Source organism: Manis pentadactyla, chromosome 1 (genome assembly GCF_030020395.1).
Source record: "Manis pentadactyla isolate mManPen7 chromosome 1, mManPen7.hap1, whole genome shotgun sequence".
Lineage (NCBI taxonomy): Eukaryota > Metazoa > Chordata > Mammalia > Pholidota > Manidae > Manis > Manis pentadactyla.
In genome coordinates, this window is record NC_080019.1 from 224,154,831 (window position 1) to 224,170,413 (window position 15,583).

The following is a 15,583-nucleotide window of genomic DNA, read 5'->3' on the forward strand; positions in this document are numbered from 1 at the left end:
CCTTTATCTGTAACTGAGATAATAATAGCACATATTTCATACCATTGTGGTGAATTTTAAGTGAGATATCCTTGGTAAAGCATTTATCACAGTTCCTAGCTCATAAAAAGCACTCGGTAAATCTTAACTGTATGTGGTGGTTTTAAAGCTTGGCTCCAGATTTTCTGACTCCCCTGAAAGGTGGAGTTACTTCCTCTCCTTGAATCTGGCTGTGCCTGTGACTGCTTTAACCGATAGAGTACAGTGGCGTGGCACTTCATGTCTTCCAAATCGAAGTCAAAAAGACATCAGCCTCCACCTTCTTCACTGGCACACTGACCCCCCTTTCTTGAGGCCACTGTGCTCAGGAGGGCACATGGAAGTGCTCTGTCAACAATCGCATTTGAGCCCACCCTTCTCGTTTCCCATAGTAAGGTATAGACCATCCCTCTTGGAAGCAGACCTCTGGCCCCATGTGTCCCCTGTTCCAGATGTTCACTCATCTCCAGCTGAGACCCACAACATCAGGAAGCCCACTCAAGCCATTCCAACCTGTGCCCTATCAGCATTCCTAATTCCCAGATTCCAAAAGCACATAAAAGGTTATTATTTCAAGTCAGAAGTTTTCAAGTTTGGGTATAAATCCTATTACCCAGCAATAGGTTATGAAATACCACAATTACCATTCCTGTCGGTTACTATAAACTATTTTGGTAATTATTAACAGTCTCAATTAGTCTTTAATACTTATTTTCAGTAATTGAGTAGATAGTTACCATTCTTGCCACCTTGTATCCATTCCCCCTTCTCCTGGGAACAGCACTCTGCCAGAACTATATCCTTTCTCTGAGGCTTTGCTCATGCTGTCTTCTCCTTCTGGAACACTCTCCCCTCCCTGCAGTCATTTTGTGGCTCTCTCTTACTTATCCTTTACAATTTTAGCTCAGGTGTCACCACCGCCCGATAGTCCACCCCCGGTTCTGGTCAGTCAGGCCTAATCTGTGACCCTGCAAGGACCTCTAAATTTCTGTTTACACAATGTGAACTTTACACATTGCAGCTGCTGCATTACATTAAAATTTTCTGTGTACTCCTTGAGGGAAGACACTGCCTTATTAAACATTATTTCCCCAGAGCTTGCCATTTGCACAGAAAGTACAGTATCTGGTCAAGGGTTAGCCACCGGCTTTGGAGACAGAGTGCCTGAGTTTCAAGCCTGGCTCCCCAGTACCCAGCTGCCTGACCTTCTCTGAGTGCTTTAAAATGTTTGAGTCTCGTGTGTGTATAGGGTGTCATGGCTTCCACCTTGCTCATAAACTTCTTCACAGTGTAAAGATGAAAAGGTTTAAGGAAATGGAAAGCACTTGGATCAGTGCTACATGAAAAGTAAGTCTTCAGTTCATTACTATTTATTGATCACGAAATACTACTTAATTGGTTTGGGTGCAAATGGGGGCAGCCCTGCTGTCTCATTTTTCTGCTTCTGTTCATAGTTTTCTTCTCCTAAATATATCATCTGCTTTGTTTTTGTTTGCTGATTTGTTATTTGTTTAGCCTGGGGTCTACCAGTAATTCCCAAATCTCGCCATGCACTCCAGACTCATCTTGGGGAGTCGGTTAAAAAAACTCATACTCTTCCCAGTGGTGATTCCACAGCCATGAGCAACGCCAGGGCAGCTGCAGCTTTAACAAGCAGACAAGGTGATTGATCCCAAAGAGGTGGCCCGTGTACTGGGCTAGTATTTGGGAACACCGACCTAGGATTTCTATTCAATTTTATTTTTACTGCTCTATCTTCTAACTCCATTTCTGAAGAGAGCATCTGATACACACAGTTTTCCCTTCAAGCTGCATGTTGAAATCTGTTCAAAACAAACACCCAAATGCCATTTCAGTCTGTTTTTACAAGATGCCTTTTTGTCACATTATTTTGTCCCCTTCATTGGCAGTTAGCTTCTGAACCCATCCTTGTTCACGAAAAGAGCTGATCATTTGTGGTCAAAAGTTGAACAGCCAGTGGCTTCTTTTGGGGGAGTAAAATTGCTAATTCAGGTGATAAATAAAGCTGTTCTTTAAAAAAGCCACTCTCTTTGGCACATTTGTGCTTTTTCTATCAAAGGGGGAAAACCGAGGCTTATTCATTAGGTCAAAGTATCACTCCAGAGAATTGGAAGCTAATCCTCTTTGTCAAGGCGGGGAATGCTTTTCACTCTTTTATATTTGTTTACGAATGCCACAGCATGTATTCCTAAAACACCATTCCTGGAGGGAGAAGACCTGAAAGTCTGGCAAAATTATATTACCCAATCACCGTAACTTAGATAAATTTTAGAGAAAAGAGCAGAAAAAAGCAATCACTAGAACACACCTGTGAGACACTTTGAATAGCGCTTTGTGAGTGAAATGCCCTTTATCTCCCTTCCCAATGATGCTATCGCAGCTTAACTGGCACTGACACAGCTGTTCACAGCTGCACACAAGATGCTAACAAGGCACAACGTCAACCATTTGTCCTTGTGTGGTGCAGCTTAATTTATTTCCTTTGAGGACGTCGTCTCATACAGTGTTCTAGCAAGAGCCCAATCAGCGGATCTAAAAGACATTCAGAGGTCAGATTTAAGGGATGTGTTGTGTTTCCATGTATGATTTTTCTCTTGGCTATCTGCCCCTGCTCCTCAAACATATCTAGTTGAGAACAATCTTGGTGCAATTGTTTTTAATACACCTTGAGCAGGAAGTGAACTGGAGTGGAACAAATGTTCTCATTATTTGAGGGAGAACCATGCCCACACTCCTCTTCTCTGCTGGGTCAGCTTATGCCAGAATGTTCTTCACAAGTCGATTCAATGCAATGTGACCAGAAAAATTTTATTGAGCACCTACTGTATGCCAAGTATGTGCAGAGCCAGAAAAGACAATAAAAAGGTTTCATTTCATTAGAATGTTAAGTTTCATATCATGTCCCTGAATGCTTTTAACATGCCTGGCACAGCTTAGATGTTCAATAAATGTTGAATGACTGAATAAAAAATGCACTCAGTAAATCACTCTTATCAGCCAACCCAGATAGATTGGTAGCACCTGCCCAGAGGGCTGTACCAAGAAAGATTCTGAGGTTACATCCAAGCTCAGCGGGAAATGTGACCCGACTGGTTAGGAAGCCAAGGGCAGGAGAGTGTTAAGAACAAGGACGCCGTATCGCTCCCCTTCTGAGGCTGACGTAGGCAACAGAGCCACTCTTACCCTCCCTCTCGTCCTTGTTTTTTCTTTTTTACTTCCCAAAAAACTTCTTTCTCCTCAATTTCTGAAATAAACTGAGCGGCTCTCAGGGTCTAATCAAATACACAAATCTTCTGCACTCATGATCTACATCTCTTCTGAATACATATTCTTCCACTCAGAAGAGAAGCATTAATAGATTTTTGTTTGAGAGCATCAGAGCGATCACAGGAGGAATTGTCGTCTCTCTCCCTCTGGGGCTCTGCTCAGTTCGTACACAAGGGAAGACCAGGCAAACTGTGCAGTTGAAAAAAGTGAGAGGTATAGGGTTTATATGTTTGTGATTTAATCTGTATACACATGGTTAATCTAATCACCAGTATGTGGGACTTTTAACTGATTGATGTGCTTGATTCATAGGGTTTTTCTGCTCCTTGTGTGAAAAAAACACGTATGCTTTTTCTCTTCTTAACTTCACACTTTACTTTTTTTTATTTTAGTTGTGCAGTGCTTCTTGTTAAATAGAAAACCATTAAAACATAAAAATCTAAATCTCTCATTCAGTTAACTGGGCTACCCTATTGCAGTTCACTCAGTCAAAGCCCAGTGCAGTAAGTTTCCCACTCCCTAGGAGGGAAGGATGTTGCTAAACAATATATAATTTTAAATGTTACCCTGAAATTCATAAAGGCTTCATCCCAACTGACCTGGGAGCCCTAGAGGATTATTTGCCTTCTCCACAATTTGGCACGGAAGTTTCGTTAACAGCCAACCAATGGTTACTGAAGCTAGGCAAATTTGCCTTATCTTTGGACAAACAAACAGGCCCAAAGATTTTGGCAACATCACAACCAACCATTTTCTTTATAACCTTTATTTTGTTTGAATTTGTGATAACAAGTATGTACTGCTTTATAAACTGGGAAAAAGAGTCTGTGTAGATATAGGCCCGCACAAGTGCTTTCTCTCTGTCTCTCTATGTCTCTCTGTCTCTCTCTCTATATATATATACTTGAAAGGCCTTGTTTCTAAACTGATATCTTTCTTGGAGAATAGAAGGAAATGAACCAAAAACATTCAAAATACATCTTTGAGTAGAATTGGAAGTAATTTTATTCTTCTTTAAAGCTAAGCAAGAAAAATGAGGGGAAAGGTATATTAGAATATGAAAAAAGTAAAAGGAAGCAAAGAATGGTGTTGATATCCAAGTTGTGTAACAAGTTATTCCTGTCAGATCAATGTAAGTAATATAATATTAGATTTGAAAAGATTCCCATTTTTCCTAGAAGTCTTTGTTAGAAAGTAAACAGGGACAGGAAGAAAACCAGTTGCAAATATATATATCTAAATTCATAAGCTTATATTTTCTGGGAATTTTTGACTCTGAAACAAAAGGCATTCATATAATAGTAAAGAAATGTCACTGGGAAACAAACAGAAGTAAGTCAAATTTGCTCTTCTGAATATATCTTTTTGAAAACTTTACAAGTAAATGAATAGGTAACAAGTATGTAATTGATTCTCTTAGTACATTAAAGAAAGTAACAATTCATTAGACACAGTCACAGACATTGGGAAATATATAACAACCTTGTTGTAAGGTTACCAGTGTTTTCATTTAATTAAAAAAAAAAATCACTGTACAAGCCGTGTTATTAGTAGCAGTCCAGACTAATGGAAACATGAAATCCCTTAGTTACAAACTGGAAACAGTGAAAAAAGGAACTTTTAGAAATATGGCAGACTGGAAAGAAACTAAATTTTTCACAAAGCATCAAATTCAAGATCTGATTAGTGCCACTTGGAGACTAATTTTTCAGGTAAAAATTGACTTCAGTACCAGGAGCATGAGAGTCAATTTGTAAAATGTGCTTCTGTCCACCTTTTTTGCTTGAAGGTGCCAGTGACAAAGGTATGTACCAAGAAAATAGAGATCTATGACAAGTGAGAATCCTGGAAGGACCAATAAGCGTAAGAAGGAAATGATTTGGGTTCCAAAAATCCATGAAAGCAGTTTTAAAGAACTCAGCAGAAAACGGTTAAAAGGAAAAAAATACTACCCGATGCAAAACAAGTTCAGGATATTCAAAGCAGGCCTCAGACCCTCTGGGTATTGGTCTGCCTCCAGGATCACCGCAGAGAATGATTAAATAACCTTGTTGATGCAGCAGGATAACATATTGGAGTCTTATTTTGGGTCCTACTACTCTGTTAAAAAAAAGGTAGGCAGTCCTCTTACTTCAGAGGATGTGGATCATTGGGCAGAAAGCAGAATTCACCTCCAGAGAATCCTTGATTCATGGCTTTTCTTTTCAAGTCCGCTTATTTTGAGTCTCTATTACACATAACTGAACCTAATCTTACCTGACATTAAAATTATTTCCAACCAGAATCATGGTAGTCCAGAGAAGAATTTAATTTGGTTTTAGAGAAAGAGTATCATTATTTATGCACACTAGAGTTTGAGATTTAATATTTATTTTTTCTCTACTAAATTTGGAAGAAGCTACAATTATTCTGGAGATGATCTTAGTGCTTCTAAAGTTCATGTGCATAGGAATCATCTGAAGAGCTTGTTAAAATAAAGATTACTGGGCCCTACCCCAGGGTTTGTCATACAGTATGTCTGGGATGGGACCAAGAAATTGCATGTCTGACCTGTTCCCCGAACCACTGTTTTGGATTAATTCTCAAACTAAGGTAAAGGGCAAGTCTTATTGTGTTTTGTTTTAATATTCAACCTGTCCTGGACTGATGCTTTTGATGTATTGTAAAATATAATACACATTAATTACTAGGAAAATGAAATAATCAAAAGGTATAAAAATATAAATCCCATTTTAAAAATTATTATTTAGATTCAACATGGGCAGAGACATAAAATTATTCTGCAGATTGCTATGAAAGTTCCCAAATGCTGACCCTCAGTGTGTATGCCTACTTAACTGTGGACTGGTTATAGGTAGTTCACAGAAGCCTGACCCATGGCCCACTATGGCATTTGGAACCTTATTGAGTACAGGGGCCCTTTGGCTGCTTCCTGCTTGAGAAATTCCTGTAGTGGAAACCAAGGACCTCAGGCCTGGGCCAAAATCTCCTACCCTGCCAGTAATGGTTCACAGTCCTTTTCTTTCTGCCATCAAGTAGAAAGGGGGAGATGTGAGATGTGATTTCTTTGGGGCTGGTTTAACGGTATAGAGAGCTTCCTGGCATTGCTCACAGAGCAGCCTTTAGAGGAGCTTCTGCTGACAAACTCAAAAAGAAGTTGACAGCAATGACAGCAGACAAGCAATTGTCATCAGATCTCCCTTCCCTACCATTGGATTTGCCCCACTTTTAAAATACTGTCAATAACTGGCAACATATTTTGAGCGCTTACAGTGTTCCAGGCTTAGTGCTAAGTTGTTTATAATTAATGCATGTATTCTGCATACATTATGTCATTTAAATTCTCAGTACCATCACAAGGCAGGTGCAATCATTACCCCCATATTCAAGGGAGAAAAAAAACGAGGCCCACAAAATGAAATAACTTGCATGAGTTCATACCATGGAAAGTGAGCTCTTAAACCAGGTCTGTGTTTTTAAGCAGCAGTCTTCATTCCTCATTTCACCCAAGATCTTTTCCCACAGAAATGCAGGACAGAACAGACTGCAAGCTTTTTGCAAAGAATTTTAGAGGAGGCACCAGGAGATCTAGGCTTAAGTCCAGATTCTGCTCCAAACTAGCTGAGGACCTAGGAGAAGTCATTCTCCTCGGTGGGCATCATTGAGTTGTCATCCATAATTTTCTTCAGGAACTACTGTTCCTCAGGAGTTACAAGATGATAATATGAAAAATTGCTGTGGGGTCATATACATGTAGGGAAGATTGAATAGGGTATCACCTTCTTTAAGATTCACATTGCTGGCATATGAAAGGCTGCTAATGCTAAAGGCTCCATGGTGAAACAGTTTTGATTTTGTTTAACCTAGAATTTCCCGAAAGTCATTGATCAAAGAAAACCAGTTAAATAACTGTGGATATTCATGGAGTACAGTTCTGGAAACAATACCTAAAATTTTCTCAGTTCCAAAATTCTGTAAGTTTATGGCTGGTATTTGTCATGTAGAACAGAAAAAAAAAAAAGCCAATAATAATAACAAAACCAGTAATAATAGCTAAAACTTACAGTAAGTGCTGTCATAAACTATGTGCTAGATGGATTAGAAACCCAGACGCTAACTGCTTCACATATATAACTTTAACCCTTATAAATATCCTATTATAATACTTAGAGACATTATTATCCCCATTTTACAACTGAGCACACTAAGGCAGTGAATAGAGCAAGTATGTTCCTCAAACTGAATCATTTCTTAGAGATTTAGATTTTCCCTAGTGCGCTAACGAAAGTATCAAGAAATGAAATGGATGCAAATCCATTTATATTGGCATTTTTGCCGTGTGTGCTTCATTTACATATCAAAAGCTCTCTAGTGTGACTGTAATCTGCACTGTTCAATGTTTCTGACTTTCTTTTACTCTCTCTCTGTTTGGCATGGCTCACGGTCATTACCCTCCTGATCAAGTTACAGACTAAAACAGCCTTCAAATTAGGGCTATTAAGAGTTAGTTTTAATGAGGAGATAATTCCTCTAACAACACAAGCCAGATTTGGCTGGGGTATGATTACACAATCAGGCCATGTTGCAGAAAGGAAAAGAAAAGCAGATTTTTGCCTCCTCTTTGAATGATTTGAGCCAGACTTGATTAACTTGATGCCACTTAAAAGCACACAGCAAATATTTGGGACTTTGAGTGGTGAAGTAATCACACGGCCTGTGCTCTGCTCTGACAGTAGAAGAGTTTCTATTTCAAGGATTTGAACTTCTTAGAAGGCAAATGCTCAGATTCATAGTACTGGAAACCACAGGAGGGAAGATAAATGCCTTCTTTCTACAAGTCTGAGCTCTTGCTTTCCTTGAATTCAGTTGCCAGCTTTTTGTCTTTCAGGAATGAATACCCTGTGAGACTTGAGTACAAAGATTTGGTAATTAACCCCAACCCTTTCGGATCCTTCTGAATGCCTTTTATTTTCATTTTAATTGAATTAAATAATACAAAAATAATCTGCACATTCACTTTCTAATGCGTTCTTCCAAAAAAATCATTTCTAGATATATTTTTATCCCTTACACACCCAGCTTTGTAAGTCTTGGGTTAACAAATCCTTATATATACCTTATGAAATACCTCAACCAATCATTTCTTTATATTTAAAAAAAATCTAATACATGTATTAATGTGAAACATTTTTTTAATAATACATAACTAGGAGAATGAATTTGAGTCATCATAGGGTCAGTATTCCCCAATATTGACCCAAAGGTTCTTTCATCTCTCATTGTAGTGCTACTCTGAAGAGATGTCATAGCTTCCTTAAGCATTTAAAGTTGTTGAGTGACTTTAAATTGGTAAAAGTTGTTTGCCCAGAATTGAACTTCACATGAATGTAAAAGGATAACAGCTCTTAACCACAGGCAGAGGATACCAAAGAATCTGCTTAGCAAGAATAACAGTTACTAACACCACACATGACTCTACAGGTAGTACTGGAAACAGTCAAGTGATTTATTTGTTCTGTATTCACATGACAGAAGCCCGCTTGTGTTATTTGGGGGCTGACTTAATGAATCTTTGGAAATGAAATGGCCAAATCAGGAGGCCAAAGGGTAACTTGATCTTGAGCACCATCGCCCCCATTCCAACCTGAACATGTGCAGGCGTGCTCTCTTTAAACTCCCATATGTGATCAGAAATGAAATAGATGCAAATCCATTTATATTGGCATTTTTGCCTTGTGTGCTTCATTTGCATATCAAAAGATCTCTAATGTGACTGTAATCTGCACTGTTTAATGTTTCTGACTTTCTTTTACTCTCTGTTTAGCATGGCTCACAGTCATTACCCTCCTGATCAAGTGGTTACTTGTACAAAGCAAGTGTTCAGTTAATGTGGCCTCCTTTCAGTTCCATAATACCCCAGTTTCTTTCCCGATTGTAGTCCTTTTCATACACTTTCTGGATTTCTAGAATGCTCCTTACCCAAACATTTATATGGGTTATTTCTTCTGTTCTCTTCTTTCTTAACTCAGAGACGGTTTCCCTGAGCACACTTTCAAAAGTAAATCCACCCAAACCCTGTTATTTTCTATCTCATTTCCTTATTTTCAAATGTAACATACATTTGATTTATTGCTTTATTATTTTTAAATCTGTACTCATTATTACAGTGTGTGATCTTTGAGAGTAGAGGAAATGTCCACTGTGCCCAGTGCTGTAGCTCCTACCCATAGAGAATATAAAACTGACATTTTATATTTTATTTGCTCAGAAGAATGTATCTTTTTGCTCATATCTCATTGTTCATTTTGATTTCATTTCCTAAAATGAATTTCTCTCACTGGAGGCAGAAGATGAGTTTTATGTGTATCCTGATACCATCCTTTAATAAATTCTTTCATTCTATTTCTCACATATATTCTGAATGTGATTTTACCTACTGCTTCTCAATTGAGTGTTGTAGGTAAAGATGTTGGAGACTTCTCCTTTCAGACCGCACTTAATATTTCTCCCAAATGAACTTACTGCCCCACAAAAGGACTCTTTGTTTTTCAAATTTAACTGGCTCTTTGTCTAGGCTGGTATCCAGCACCACAGGAGTAAAATGTCAATGCTCTCTATTTAATCAATGTTTTATTCTTGGCTCGTATTTCAATGGGTGGGGGGAAGGGGTGAAACAGCAATTCAAATGTCATTGCAGATATATTTTTTGTTCCTTTTTAATTCCTGGTCTATGTTATGTGAATCTCAGTAATTTGTAATTTATTTTCAATCTGTACAAATCCCTTAGAGAAATGTGCTATTTATTTGCTACAAGACGCAACAGCTGCGCTGACAGTACACCAAAACCAAGGCTACTTTTTGCCCAGAGATTGATTTACTACATTCAGTTCTTTTTTTAGTCAAAACTGCTAGGCTTTATTGTTCGTAGAGCAGTGGTTCCCAAAGTTCATTTTGCAGAACACTAATCTATAGGGATATTTTGCCCTCCCCTGTAAAAATATGGTTTCAGTGGACCAGGCCTTCAAGAAAACAAATATTAGTATATTAACTGCTTTGAGACCTGTTAGAAAATTAACTGTATAATTTGGTTTAAACTTACTGCAGCTTTTCAGCTTATTTGACTGTAACAGTTCACAAACTGTGGCGCTCAGCCCACCTGGGGACTTGTTAGAGATGCAGATTCTTAGGCCTCACCGTGAATCTACAGAACCCAAAGCCCTGGGGCCAAAGGGAGGCTCAGTAGTCTGTGTTTTCCCAAGCCCTCCAAGTGAGTGCAATGTGGTCAAGTTTGAGAACACTTGGACTATGGAAGCCTTGACCTTAAATGGACCACCTTCTAACATACTGAGGGTGCTACATTCAAAAAACCCGGGAAACTGCTCAGTGGGTCTGGAGTGTGGCCTCTGATTCTACGTTTCTTGTTAGTTTCCAGGTGATGCTGACACTGCTGTGGTGTGTGTTTTTACAGTAGCAGGGCCATGAGGCTCTGCTAAACAAGCTGGGACAGACGTGGCTCACACATATGGGAAGGAGTATTTGGGTAGGTTCTTAGGATAGAAATCATGGGCAAAGTGTCTCCTATTGTCCACCTGGCCTTTGTTGGAAGATGGGTAGAAATGGCAGCAAGATGCTCCTTATGTGGCCACCTACTACAGCAGGTGATCAAACACAGACACATGGCAAAGGAAGAGGTAAAGCCAAAGATTACTGAGCATGGGGATTTTTCTTGCACTTACAAGTAAAAAATTAATGCCTCTGTGGCCCTGGACAGCTTACATAACCGCTGTGAGGCTCAATTTCCTTTCTGGGCAATTGGAAAATATCAATGGCACCTGTATTACTACTTGTAATGAAAGTTAAGTATGGCATTCCTGTAATATGCTTACAGTGTGGCACATAGTAAATAATAAATTATGATGATGGTCCTATATAAAACTGAAATATCTGAAGTCAGCCTTATAATTCAGTGGATGAAAGGATGTAGAAACAAAGGTCAAGTCATCTTATGTTCCACCCATGACTGGGGGATGTACAATATATATCTTCACCTTGATTTCTCTTCTTATAGCTCCAGGGGTCAAAACCACCTACCTGGACATCCACCAAATTTTTAACTGTGGGGTTTGTAAGTAGTAGAATTGCTGCTACTCCTTATTTTCTTCTTTCTAATGTGACTGGGATAAAAATAGTGTGGTTTAAGGGTTTAAAACCTTCCCTCATCTCAGAACATTCCAAGAAAGATCCAGTATTTGCCTGGGCCCTAGGCCTTTTGTGTGGATCCAGGCAATGGGTAAGGCATGATAGGAGGTTACTTGGATCTAGACCAGGAATATGGAGGCCCACCTGGGAAGAACAGAGTAGGTAGATGCTAATGCCTGGCAAGGAGAAGAGACAGGAGAGCCAGAGGGTGAATTTGAGAGAGAATAGGAGAGATGGTGAAAGAGCAACTGCTGCGATCAGAGGAACAAATAGCTGGTTGAAGAGGGCTTTAAGGTCATTCCAGAGGTCATGACCTGCTTTCCCAGTCCTCACATCTCTGAGGGAGATTTTGGGAGAGAGCTAAATTTATTTCCATTGACTTCTGGATGTCAGTCTTGTGACTCTGTTGACTGTGACAATATGCTGAAACTGACCTTGAGATAATTTGACATTATTTAAATTACATGTTACATATTTAATGTATAACTATTACATTTATAATCAGAAAGAAAAATACCTCACCTTCTTTCTTCTAATATAAGAACTATCCCCTTCAATTTTTAAAGAGAGACTTGTGTAAATTAGTGATTTTTCAATTGGGGACAATTTCATTCCCTAGGGTAGAGATAATCTGGAAGGTCTGGAAATAATTTTGGTACCACAGCTAGGGGTGTGTTATTGGTCTCAACTGGGCAGACGCTGAGGATACTGCTAAATCATAGGTCAGCCCTCCATAAGGAAGAACTGTCTGGTCCAAAATGTTAATAGTGCCCAGGTTGAGAACCTCTGGTCTAAATTACTAGAAAACTTCCTTCCCCAATACCAACTTCCAGTGGGTGATTTTTCTTCTGATTCTAATATAATCATAGGAGAAAAAATTCTATCAGATAAGAAACTATTCTTAGCTGACTTCCTTTTATCTTACTGTTTGTTACAGTAAATACTCCTCATAAACACGCAGTTTTCTCTGGAGACTCCTACAATGATACTAAACTCAATTAACCAGTGAATAAAATGTCCAATTCTATAGTATCAATTACTTTTGAAATTTTCTTGCCAGTAACAAAGTGTATGGTGAGTTTCATTTGGTTCGCATGACCATTGTTTCCATGAAACTGCCGTCTTAGAGGAGTTATTGCCAAGCATTTAAAGAGGCAGTGAGGCCAAATGTAAAGCACCTTATCTGGTCCTCCTGAGCTCAGTTCTGGGTCCAACTCTGCCACCGGTGAGCATGGGAAGTTAATGTCATTTCTCTGAGCTTCGCTGCTCATCTGCAAAATTAATAAGAACTGGATTAAATTCATACTAAGTTTCTTTCTGGGTCCCTCTAAACTCTGATGGAGAGCCATCTCCTCCATGAGAAATAATGCCTTTTCATTGACCTTTGAAGGACTAGTCTGTAAAGTTCAGGTCAGCCTCAAGTTCAAGGAAGTGTTTGTGCTATTTCTTACAAAATAAGGAATGAAAGGAAGGGCACATGGCAAGTTGCCACTGTTAAACTAAACATATATAAATGGAAATTTAGCATTTTCTCCTACTAAGACAAATCTGGATCCAAATAGAATTTGAAAAATAGTAAAAAATAGATTCCCACAGAAAACAATGAATCAAAACTAACATCTGTTGGACCTTTTTTTTTTTTTTAAGTGAGGCCAACACCATATTAAACCATGGCCAGACCTGGTTCATTCCCCTTATTCTTCCTCTTCCAAAAGCAAGTAAAATAAAAATTTTTTAAAAACAACGTTGTAACAGAATGTAAACCAAAACACATCTTTGAAGTTCCCAGCATAGATGGCAGGTCTCAGCTCTCCCATGGTAGATTCTAAGCAAAAAAGTGACTGAGCCACAGGAAGTTGAGAAGACCACAAATATCTCATACCACAGAAATGGTCCAAAACTGCCACTGACAAATATGAACAACATTAAACTGATGCATCTTTCTGAAGCAGCCCATTTCTGGGCCTTCTGAGGGAAGTCCTTTTAATTTGAACTTGTTGGTAGATTCTTACATATCAGCAGTAGGACATGCTGTCTTGACCTCATGTTTTAGTGAGAGATGGATTTGTGTTGCTTTTTTTAATGTCTACCACCTGGTTCACCAGGTGACTTATAAGGCATTTGTAAGAAATCTTCCTGAGATGACTGGTTAGCCAGAGACGGGTAAGATTCCTCAAGGGAGGAACAACCTAAGACAGGCACAGTCGCAGGTGGGCCATCAGGTGAGAAATTGGGGATCAACAGAGGTGAGGCTTAGAACCTCACCCCTCCCTGTTCTGAGAGAAATCTTCTGCACCGTGGATGTTTTATTGCCCTGGTCTAGCTTGGATTAACACATAGTCTACAGGCACACACCTGATCATCTACATTTGCTCTATTACAACACTAAACTATGTTTTCTACCTTTATCTTGTATCTACCTACCACTTCAGCATTTTATTAAAAATAATAATAATAAAGAGAGAAATGTGGTATCCACATATAAATCAAGTATAAAAATCAAATGAATATTCATATTTGAACTGACTGTTTATAGTTCATAATGCATGAGCAAAACCGAAAGTTTCTGTGATGACTGCCCTTGTACTGTTCACCATGTAACTTATTCACTATGTAAGAATTTGTTCTCCATGTAAGAACTTGTTCGTTATGCCTCAGAAGATTGGAGACTGATGAAAATTAGGCTTGGGGTGGATTAATGATTGTGCCTTGAGCATTGACTCCCCTATACAGAATTTTATTGTTGTTAACAACCATTTGATCAATAAATGTGAGAGATGCCCTCACAAAAAAAAAAAAAAAAAAAAAAAATTACACACTTCCAATTGTAAAATAAATAAGTAACCGGGATGTAATGTATAGCATAAGGAATATAGTCAAAATATTGTAACAACTTGGTATGGTGATAGCTGGAACCTAAAATTATCATGTATATAAATGTTGAATCACTGTGTTGTACACCTGAAACTAATGTAATACTGTGTGTCAACTACCCTTCAATTAAAAAAAAAAAAATTTTTTTTTAAAAAAAGAAATCTTCCTGAAGTCTGGAGTCATTTCAAGAAATTCTTTTGCCCTGGACATGTAGTGAGAAATACATTTTACATTGTTACCCAGAACAAATGCAGGCCGCTTGCATGCATGGACACACTATAACCACAGGCACTCAGAGTTCCCCAGAGAACCAAACTTCCTCTGATCTCTTTTGTGTCTGGGCCTGTATACTAGTTCCTTCTGCCCAGATCCCTATTTGCACCAGTCTCTCTCCTTGCCTTAGCTCTCTAGGTGATGCTCAGTCATCACTCAGCCTAAGAAGCCTGCCCCTCTATGCTGGGTCCCATGTTTTTGTCCCTTCACAGCAGTAATACAAACTACATAAACACATACAGAAAAGATGAGTGAACCATGCAAGAACTGAATCTTGAATGGCATAATTTATGTTGGAGCATTGCAAAATTTTTAAGCAAAATGGCACCATAAGAATTATCAAGAGCCGTGGTTGCCAACTTAAGTTCATTATATGTCACTTAAGCCACAATTTGTATCTAAATACTGTGGTTCAGTGTTATAGAGAGTCCAGGGGAAAAGTGTGTGTTTATTTGTGATAAAATCAAACAAGCCAATAAAATCATCTGGTTTTTTAATATAATATTTATTAGAAAAATATAGGAAGCTCATTGATTATTACTTGAATTAGTACTATTTTCTTTTTTCAATAAGTCTCCCAAATCCTGAGAGAGCTAATTTTTAAAGGACTTGGTGGCTTTAAAAAATATTTTGGGCTCATTGATTTAGCTCAATCCCTTAAATTTTTCAGGTCTGGAAACTGAGCTCCAGAGAAAGTAGGTAACCTTCCAAAGGCCATCTAATATGTAAGGGTACAAGTAGTATGAATGATCATAGCTTAAAACACAGCATTCCTATCAAAGGCACACAGACAGTTTATCTTATCAATATGGTGTGAGGGTAATGCATGATCTGAAATCTCTGACAACAGTCAAGTATTACAATCCAGCACACATGAATCAAGACCTATTGTATTGTAACGTGTTCAAGATTCATTAGAAACTACAAAAAT

At 38.5% G+C, this 15,583-nt stretch overlaps 1 protein-coding gene across 16 annotated transcripts in view; it reads right to left on the reverse strand.

The window, feature by feature from the left end:
- Positions 1–15,583, reverse strand: part of LOC118908344 (uncharacterized) — a 290,358-nt gene that overhangs the window by 123,115 nt on the left and 151,660 nt on the right. For 2 of the 16 annotated variants that reach the window (XR_008999331.1, XR_008999335.1), the window contains one exon: positions 12,684–12,776. The exons of the other annotated variants lie outside the window; for them this stretch is intronic. The gene's annotated coding sequence lies outside the window, so the exon portion shown is untranslated. The remainder of the gene's footprint in view (positions 1–12,683; positions 12,777–15,583) is intronic. 16 annotated transcript variants of the gene reach the window in all.